At 41.8% G+C, this 9,355-nt stretch overlaps 1 long non-coding RNA gene across 1 annotated transcript in view; it reads right to left on the bottom strand.

Annotated features, from left to right (window-relative positions):
• Window positions 1–701: 701 nt before the first annotated feature.
• The window catches only part of LOC125483517, a 148,632-nt gene continuing 139,978 nt past the window's right edge, over window positions 702–9,355 (bottom strand). The window contains exon 3 of the long non-coding RNA XR_007262477.1: window positions 702–1,485. This is a non-coding gene — a long non-coding RNA (uncharacterized LOC125483517). The remainder of the gene's footprint in view (window positions 1,486–9,355) is intronic.

Raw genomic sequence — 9,355 nt, 5'->3', positions numbered from 1 at the left:
CAGGTAGAATTATACATGCTACAAGAGTGTTTTCTGTGCTGTTCCCAGCACCCTTGCTCGGTAATTTAAACTCTTATTTTTCAATTCAACTCTTGTTGTAGCAAATTGGCTGAGGTGCAGTACCGATGTAGGTGTAATCTCTTCACGATGGTAATGAAGCTGAAGGTGTGTGTTATTTTAGCACATACAAGCTGTGACATCTCGTGTGAAAAATTCTGCGGTACCTTGCTGCTTAAATCTGTAACTGCATACATCATATCATTAATGCTTCTCTGATAACCTGCAAAACCTGTTCCCTTTAACTGTTTGTTGCCGGAAGCAAGCTGAGTTTCAGCAATCACTAAGGAGCCAACACATGACGGGGAGCAAAGAAGGTGGAGGGGATCTGCATTGTACAATGAATATGGTATGCAGAGCTTGAGTTGTTATATTAATATATTAACATATATTTTATAATTTTGGCAAGCAAGTTGTGGTAATTTATACTAAAAAGCTTTCTGTACTGATTTCCTTACTGAAATAAATTAACATCAGGGGAAAAATTGCCATTTATTTGCTATTACAACTAGTTTGGAAGCAATATTGAAAAATTTATAAATAAAATTATATTATTTAATAAAGTATTAAATACATGGACAGCATGTTCATAGTTCTCAACAAGGCAGTCTTAAATAAAACGTGTGTTTCCATTAACCAGACAGATAACTTTCCTGAAAAATGTGGAAGAACTTGGAAAATGTGGCATTCTCTTTGTCTTCTGGATATCTCCAAGTGTTCCACTGTCCACTAAGTATTTTATGAACTGTATTCATTCCTGTAATCCAGATTAATACAGGAGTCAATTTGGTCTCACATACAGTAATGAAATCAATGACAGGTACTTTGGCCAGCACATCAGGAAAACACCTTGAGTCTTCTTCAATTTTGTGCACTGTGATCTTTTACATCCACCCAGAAGTGAGACAGGGCTTGCTTTTTCAGGTCACTTCCAAAAGACAGCATCTCAATAATGTACCACTCCCTCACTGTTTACTGAAGCATCAAATTAATAATGGGCTCAAGTCCCTGGAATGGGGCTTGAGCCCACAACTTTCTGACAGAAAAATAAAAGTGCTATTACTGAACAAGACTTGAGTAAAATAAATTCTAAAAAGACAGTAGTCACAATCCACAGTCACATACTTCCTCTCTGAACATTAAATGCACATAATACTTTACTTGCTTCAAGTACCTTTATTACAATTGCGAACTCCAGTACAAAGCCTTATTTTTATAAATTTTATCCCAATACATATGGCATTTACTGAATTATAATTGTGACATTTTAGAAAAACATGAATGTTGGATAGTAATATTTCCACTGTCTCCCAATTTCCGATCATGTCTGTTGAGGGCAGAGGCTCCAGGACGTTCAGAAATGGTGTACATGCAGGAAATCAGAATGATAAAGAAATTTATCGAAATGCCTAGCAAGTGGGGCAACCTCTGTGTAAAGAAAAACAGAAAGAATGTTTCAGATTAATGACCATTAATCACCTGCTGGCCAGTGAGATAAGGGCCAGATATAAGACATGTTAGGATATTAACTTTTAGTTTGACTTTCACTTCTTAACACTTCTATGAAGTGCAACTCTTTTGCAGGCTGATGTTTTATATCTCGTTCTTCCTTTACAACAATATAAGTCAGAAAATAAAATGTTTTGATAAAATAAGTAATTGGCAATGTTACTGTAATTTCATGCACCTTCATGACAATTTAATTCATTTGATTTAAGCCTGTCCTAATGTTGCATGTAGAGATGGCCAAATTATTGCTTTGCTTGTGACTTGCTTTAGATCAAGTCAGAGTCATGCTGGTCCTTCGGCCCAACTCGTCTATATTGACCAGGTTTCCTAAATTGAACTATTCCCATTTACCTGCATTGAAACCATATCCCTCTAAATCTTCCATATGTATGTGCCTGTCCAAATGTGTTTAAATGTTATAATTCTGAATGAACCTTTGTTTTCCTACTAAACCATAGAGTGTGATGCACCTGAACCAGTGAAGAGAAGTGAGAGTTGATTTTGCCTTTGTGGGTAGTGTTGCAAGTGTAAATTGTTGATACATGTGTGGACCAAAAATTATGTCAATTCAATACCTGTTGCCAATATCATTTGGCCAGTTGTTTAACTACTGTCTTAGGCTTACCAGCAAAACAGGGCTGTGCAAATTAAATTATATCTGCTTAAATATATCCTAAACTGCAAATGGCAGGCATGACCAAAAATGTAGGAGGGAGCGAAAAGCCAGAGGAGGAGAACGTGAGTTCTGTACTTAAAGCAACCAGTGAGTGGTTCTGTTTGAATCAGCTTGAAGCTGCAGAGCATTTGCAAAGGATATAAAACTAGTTCAATAACCGGAATTCTTTATTCAGTGCAGTGCTGTGTATTTAATCAAAATGGTAAAGAAAGATCTAATATGACAGGTGATCTTTAGGGCTACAAAACAACTAAGAGCAAGTTTATGTCAGATTGAAACTTAGTTCAGTGACAGATACCTCAACAGCACCAGAACATGTGATCAGACTTAAAAACTGCTAATTAATCTTTACAAAAGTCTAGCTTGGGAAGCTAAGGTGTCTTACAATTTGATTTAATGCCTAGCCTTGTGCTGTAAATGTACATCAGTCTTTTCTAAATGTTTTTGTCAGTCTAACTGTAAATGGCAATTATGTATATGACCAACAAGTATTAAAGACAAGACATAAAGGGCACAATTTTACCTCTCTGGAATGCTGAGGGAAGTGTTAACAATTGTGTGAATTGGCCCCAAAGAGAAATTCACCATCTTGCTAAGTAAATTCTGCACAAGAAGGGACATGAGCAAACATCTCACCCTGTCACCAATTAAGCCCTTCATGTGGTCAAAATGTTTGGCTACTTAAAAGCTTCAACTCCTACTTTCCCAACCACCAACTTACCAAGTGGATGAGAAATGAGGCTGGTTTACCAACCGGGAAACCACGGTGATCCCCACTGGCTGGTTTGAGGAGGGGAGCCTCCAATTGTCTGAATCCGATGAGGCTCAGAAAGCCATATCCTGCCCTTGCTCTGACCCCTGCCTTCCCCAACAACCCTCACCCTGTGAGAGGAGTATAATAGGTGCTTAACTTTTCATTACTGGATTCTTCAAGAATTGGGCCTCAACCAGCTGACCTTTGCACCCAGAAGGTGCATGCCTCTGATTGGCCAACAGCTTCTGGTGACCCAGGATAACAATATCAAGGCCTGTGGTTAGGTGGGAAACTCCCCCACACTTATCAGTCAGCTCTTAATGAGCTGATTGGCAAATAGTTGGACAGGTTCCCACAGCAACAGTGATGGGGTATACATGTTGTCACCTGACACACTCACTCCCACAACATTAACAAAAGAAAACTGGGGAAATTCCATCTGTAGGTATTTCATAAATATTGTCCAAAAAAGTAACCTTTATCGCTTTTCAAGAAAGGTGGTGACTTGAACAGCTTGATGCAACCAATTGATTGAAATTGTTAAAGAAATTATTTCCACAAACATTGCATAAGATATGCACAGGCAAAATTATACATGACAACTCCCAGGAAAAATATAAAAGAAAAATATTTGCATTGAAACTATTGCTAAAAGCATAAGACTATTTCATTGGACCATTTCACTAACAACATTATTTATCAAAGAATTGAAAGTATTATTTTTTCATTATTTTTATTATCTAATAAATATAAGCAGACAGCTCAAATGTACAGCAGAATGTACAGTTTTAACCTGTTTAAACTGCTCTATTTACAATATGAAGTAGTCCCTGCAGCACAGGGGAAATGATTGTGTTGTGTTAATGTTGCTGGACTAGTTATTTAGAGGCACAGGCTATTGCTCAGGGGACATGGGCTCAACTCTCACGATGGTGGCTGGTGAAATTTAAATTCAATGAATAAATGTGAAATTTAAAACTAGTCTCAGAAAATGATGACCATGCACTTAACCTTACCATATTTTTGCGGTGTCAATTTCATCGAATTTCATGGAGGATTTATCCCCGTAAGACCTGGCAAGTTTTCTTACACAATCGTCGCAGGCACATCTGATTAATTACCTACGACAATCCTATGGCATGCTTTTTGTCTGACTTTCCCGCTCTCTGCAGCTACAGGAACTTACCACTGACCAGATGTCATAGAATAGACTGGCATTCCTGGTGCCAATGTCATATTTGAAAAGCCATGTGTACCTGGACAAATGCTGGTTTTCCAGAGCTGCCCTGCATGGCTGCACCCAGTTTGGCGATGGGATGACAGACGAGGGGATTTCATACCCAGCTTTATGGACAGGGACTTTGGTATCCTGGTGGATGGGGTGGTGCAGAAAAAAGATGTCGTCTTTGCACAGCACTGACAGAGGAGACCACACAATTTGACCCTGTCAGCCTGGTCTGAAGCCACCACCCTGGGCAGGGATGGTCTCCAAAGCTTGAGGAACTCCTAGTCATGTAAAAAGGAAATCGCTTTGAGCAATTTAGCTGGGCAGCCCCAAGCAATGACTCTTGACTAATATCCATATGTGGAGGTGCCGGTGTTGGACTGGGATGGACAAAGTCAGAATTCACATGACACCAGGTCATAGTCCAACAGGTTTATTTGAAAGCACAAGCTTTCGGAGCGTAGCCCCTTCACCAGGTCAAGTCTTCACCTGACGAAGGGGCTATGTTCCAAAAGCTTGTGATTTCAAATAAACCTGTTGGACTATTATCTGGTGTTATGTGAATTCTGACTTTGACTGGTATCTGTACAACTCCCTGACTGTGTTCCAGGACTCCCCTGTTTGGCTCCATTGGACCCACAGGGCTGACCATAACCCATTTCCCAAACTGTACAGATATGATTTCCCGATCTTAGCTTCCAAATCGAATGTCTAACCATTTCCAGCCCCAAGACTGATATCAAAGGCTGCCCCATGCTGGTATCTTCAGACGTCACTGTGCCCCCTAAAACATTGAGACCTGGCCATTTGCTGACAGCACATTGACTGCGTTTGCTGTGTATGCTGCTGTACCATGGTACAGCTGTGAGATTGAAGTAGCATAGTGCGATAAAGCAACATTCTGGCTGCTAACAACCATGACAAGTACCACAAAAACCCAAAAGAACTACAAGTGCTGGAAATCAGACACAAAAACAAAAATTGCTGGAAAAAACTCAGCAGATCTGGCAGATTCTGTGGAAAGAAAACTGAGTTAATGTTTCGGGTCCAGTAACCCTTCTTCAGAACTTCAGAACAAGTATCCTGGCTTTATGTTAACATTAAACAGCAAGGCAATACAGCAGATCTTTGAGCCCTTAAGCTCTATTTGAGGTACTAAAGTGCAAAATGGAAGGGCAAAGCCATGCTGTGAGCATTGAAGTAGTGATTGAGCCCTAAGAGAGCTGGCTAGCAGCCCTGATATGCAGCCTGTTTGAATCTGTGAGCTGGGTCACTGCGAAGTGTCCATGCAGATGTATGCCAATGATAGTTGCCAGGTGTGCTCCAAAGTGCAACATTACAGTACAGAGCTGTACTTTAATTAGGTCGGAAATGGAGCACGGAGGTTAGAATGTGTTGAATGCCTTTGTCTACGGAGTTAGGGTGTGTGTGGTCACTGCCCTGGAGCGTGCCCTGAGAGGCTGGTGCCAGGTGTGCAAATTGGCAATCTGGAGGAGAAATCAGTGAGCTGTATGAAATTTTGCATTTAGTTTCCTTGTGGTAGGTGGTACAATAGAAATCTGCATATTAAAGAGGCAAGATTTGCATTTAGTCAGAGTGAAAGCAAGCAATGAATCTCATTAATAGAAACTCACTGCTGCCTAGTGAGATCCCTATCTTGATGCACAGAAGTATTTTGGAAGATGCAGCTAGATTCTTCTGTCATTGAGAGAGGTCTTGTATAACTTTTTACATGATTCATCCAGATTTCTCACCATGCACACATTGTTCAGGGTCTAGTCATATCAGAATGAATCTATCAGAGACAGTAGGAACTGCCGATGCTGGAGAATCTGAGACAACGAGTTGTAGAGCTGGATGAACACAGCAGGCCACCAGCATCAGAGGAGCAGGAAAGCTGACATTTCGGGCATAGACCCTTCTTCAGAAATGGGGGAGGGGAAGGGGATTCTGAAATAAATAGGGAGAGAGGGGGAGGCGGATGGAAGATGGATAAAGGAGAAGATAGGTGGAGAGGAGACAGACAGGTCAAAAAGGCGGGGTTGGAGCCAGTAAAGGTGAGTCTAGGTGGGGAGTTAGGGAGGGGATAGGTCAGTCCAGGGAGGATGGAGAGGTCAAAGGGGCGGGATGAGGCTAGTAGGTAGGAGATGGGGGTGGGGCTTGAGGTGGGTGGAGGGGAGAGGTGGGAGGAAGGACAGGTGGGGGGCCGGGGACGGGTTTTGGGATGCGGTCGGGGGAGGGGAGATTTTGAATCTTGTGAAGTCCACATTGATACCAATGGGCTGCAGGGTTCCCAAGCTAAATATGAGATAACAAGGTGCAGGGCTGGATGAACACAGCAGGCCAAGCAGCATCATAGGAGCAGAGAGGCTGACGTTTCGGGCCTAGACCCTTCATCAGAAAAGCGGGAGGGGAAGGGGTTTCTGGAATAAATAGGGAGAGAGTGGGAGGCGGATAGATCTCTCCCTATTTATTCCAGAACCCCCTTCCCCTCCCCCTTTTCTGATGAAGGGGCTAGGCCCGAAACGTCAGCCTCTCTGCTCCTATGATGCTGCTTAGCCTGCTGTGTTCATCCAGCCCTGCACCTTGTTGTCTCGGATTCTCCAGCATCTGCAGTTCCTACTATCTCTAAATATGAGATGCTGTTCCTGCAACCTTCGAGTGGCATCGTTGTGGCACTGCAGGAGGCCCAGGATGGACATGTCATCCAAGGAGTGGGAGGGGGAGTTGAAATGGTTCGCGACTTGGAGGTGCAGTCATTTGTCACGAACCGAGCGTAGGTGTTCTGCAAAACAGTCCCCAAGCCTCCGCTTGGTTTCCCCAATGTAGAGGAGGCCACATCAGGAACAGCGGATAAAGTATAGTGCATTAGCAGATGTGCAGGTGAACATCTGTTTGATGTGGAAGGTCTTCTTGGGGTCTGGGATGGGGTGAGGGGGGAGGTGTAGGGGCAGATGTAGCACTTCCTGTGGTTGCAGGGAAAAGTGCGGGGGGTGGTGGGACTGGTGGGGAGTGTGGAGCGGACAAGGGAGTCACGGAGATAGTGGTCCCTCCGGAAAGCAGATAAGGGTGGGGAGGGAAAAATGTCTTTGATAGTGGGGTCAGATTACAGATGTCGGAAATGCCGGAGGATGATGCGTTGGATCCGAAGGTTGTGGGGTGGTACGTGAGGACGAGGGGGATCCTGTTTTGGTTGTTATTGCGGGAAGGGGGTGTGAGGGATGAGTTGCGGGAAATGCGAGAGACATGGTTGAGGGCGTTTTCGACCACTGTGGAGGGTACGTTGTGGTCCTTGGAAAATGAGGACATCTGGGATGTCTGGGAGTGGAATGCCTCATCTCGGGAGCAGATGCAGCAGAGGCAAAGGAATTGGGAGTAGGGGATGGCATTTTTGCAGGAAGGTGAGTGAGAGGAGGTGAATCTATCAATTGCTTTTAAAAGTCCATCTGGTTCACTGTTATCCTTTAGAAATGGGAATCTTCTCTGCTTACTCTTTTAGAAATTGATGTGACTTCAGGCCCACAGAATTGTGGTTAACATTTAACTATCACCTGAAACGGTCTCAGCAAGCCAATCAGCTCAATAGTAATTAAGGATAGACAATAAAGGCCAATCATTCCCACATCACATGAAAGAATAAGTAAAGTTTCAATTGGTGAGCAAAGTACTGCTTTTCTGCATAGATAACGGTACACTCTTTCCATAGTCTGAACAGTATAGAATAACATATGAGTCCAATTAAGAGGTGGCCAAAGAACTGAACCACCAGAGTGTGGAGAGGTTAATGCATTTGCCATTTATATTGTTTCTCATCATTACTGTCAGTAAGAAGGAAATCAAAGACATGCAGAGAATTAAGAGGAGATTTTGCTGAAATGATCATGGGAATTGGGTGGTTGTTATTAAGGAAAGAATGGAGAAATGGAATTTTTTTTCATTGAACAATAGAAGTTAAAGACAAGACAGGTGAAATGTAAACACAGAAATATGCTATTTGGTCCATCAAATATGCTCTGCAATTCAATGGGATTACGGTTCACTAGATAATCCTCAACTGGATTTGCCTGTGTTTTCCCTTTGATTCCCTTGTTATTTAAGATCAATCTGTCTCAGCCTTTAACATTCCTAAAGACCAAGCCTCAACACACCTCCATGATTCCACAGATTCACTGCCCTCTGAGAAAAGAAATTCTTCCTCATTTCTGGTTTAAATGGTTGACCCCTCACTCTAAGATTATGCCTTCTGGTCCCACAACAGGAAACAGTCTCTCTACATCTACCCTGTTAAGCCTCCTAAGAATTTTCAATATTTCAATAGGGTCTCCTCTCATTCTTCTAAATCTCAATGAATCCAAACCAAGCTTATCAAATTCTCCACATAAGAAAATCCCTCCTTATCTAGAACCAGCTAAGTTAACATTTTTTTTCAACTGCCCCAATGCAAGTATATCTATCTTTAGATAAAAAGACAAACACTGTGTGCAATATTCCACTTGTGGTCTGACCCGTGTCTTTTGTAGTGTTATCATGATTTACCTATTTCTATACTCTATTGCCTTTGAGATAAAGGCTTATGTTCATTTACCTTCCTTATTACATGCTGAACTTGGATGCTAGCTTTTTATGATTCATCATTCAGATCCTCTATTCTCTCTGTGCTGCAGCTTTCTACAGATTTTCTCTATTTAAATAGTATTCATCTCAATTTTTCCTGCCAAAGGGCATAACCTCCTGTTTTCACAAGAGGGGATATGATAAAACTGTTCAAAATTTATGGTACAGTGTATCAAGTTCAAGATGAATTATTTCTTCGAGCTAGTTAATTGTGACTAACAGTACATTTGAGATCATCAGCCAAATATTGAATAAAGAGGTGAAGAAAACTTGTTAATATGTACATGTTATTTGAATTTGAAAAGCTCAACCAGAAACAATATTGAAGTCTGAATCCATTACAGCTTTTCAAAAGAAATTGAATAAATAGCTGACTACTTAAAAAGTTATTGGAAATGTGAAGAGCCTTAAATAAAGTTGTATCAGAGATAGTAGGAACTGCAGATGCTGGAGAATCTGAGATAACAAGGTGTAGAGCTGGATGAACATAGCAGGCCAAGCAGCATCAGAGGAGAAGGAA

The sequence above is a fragment of the Rhincodon typus genome, chromosome 7 (assembly GCF_021869965.1).
Source record: "Rhincodon typus isolate 14 chromosome 7, sRhiTyp1.1, whole genome shotgun sequence".
NCBI lineage: Eukaryota > Metazoa > Chordata > Chondrichthyes > Orectolobiformes > Rhincodontidae > Rhincodon > Rhincodon typus.
This window is presented reverse-complemented; position numbering and strand designations above follow the sequence as displayed.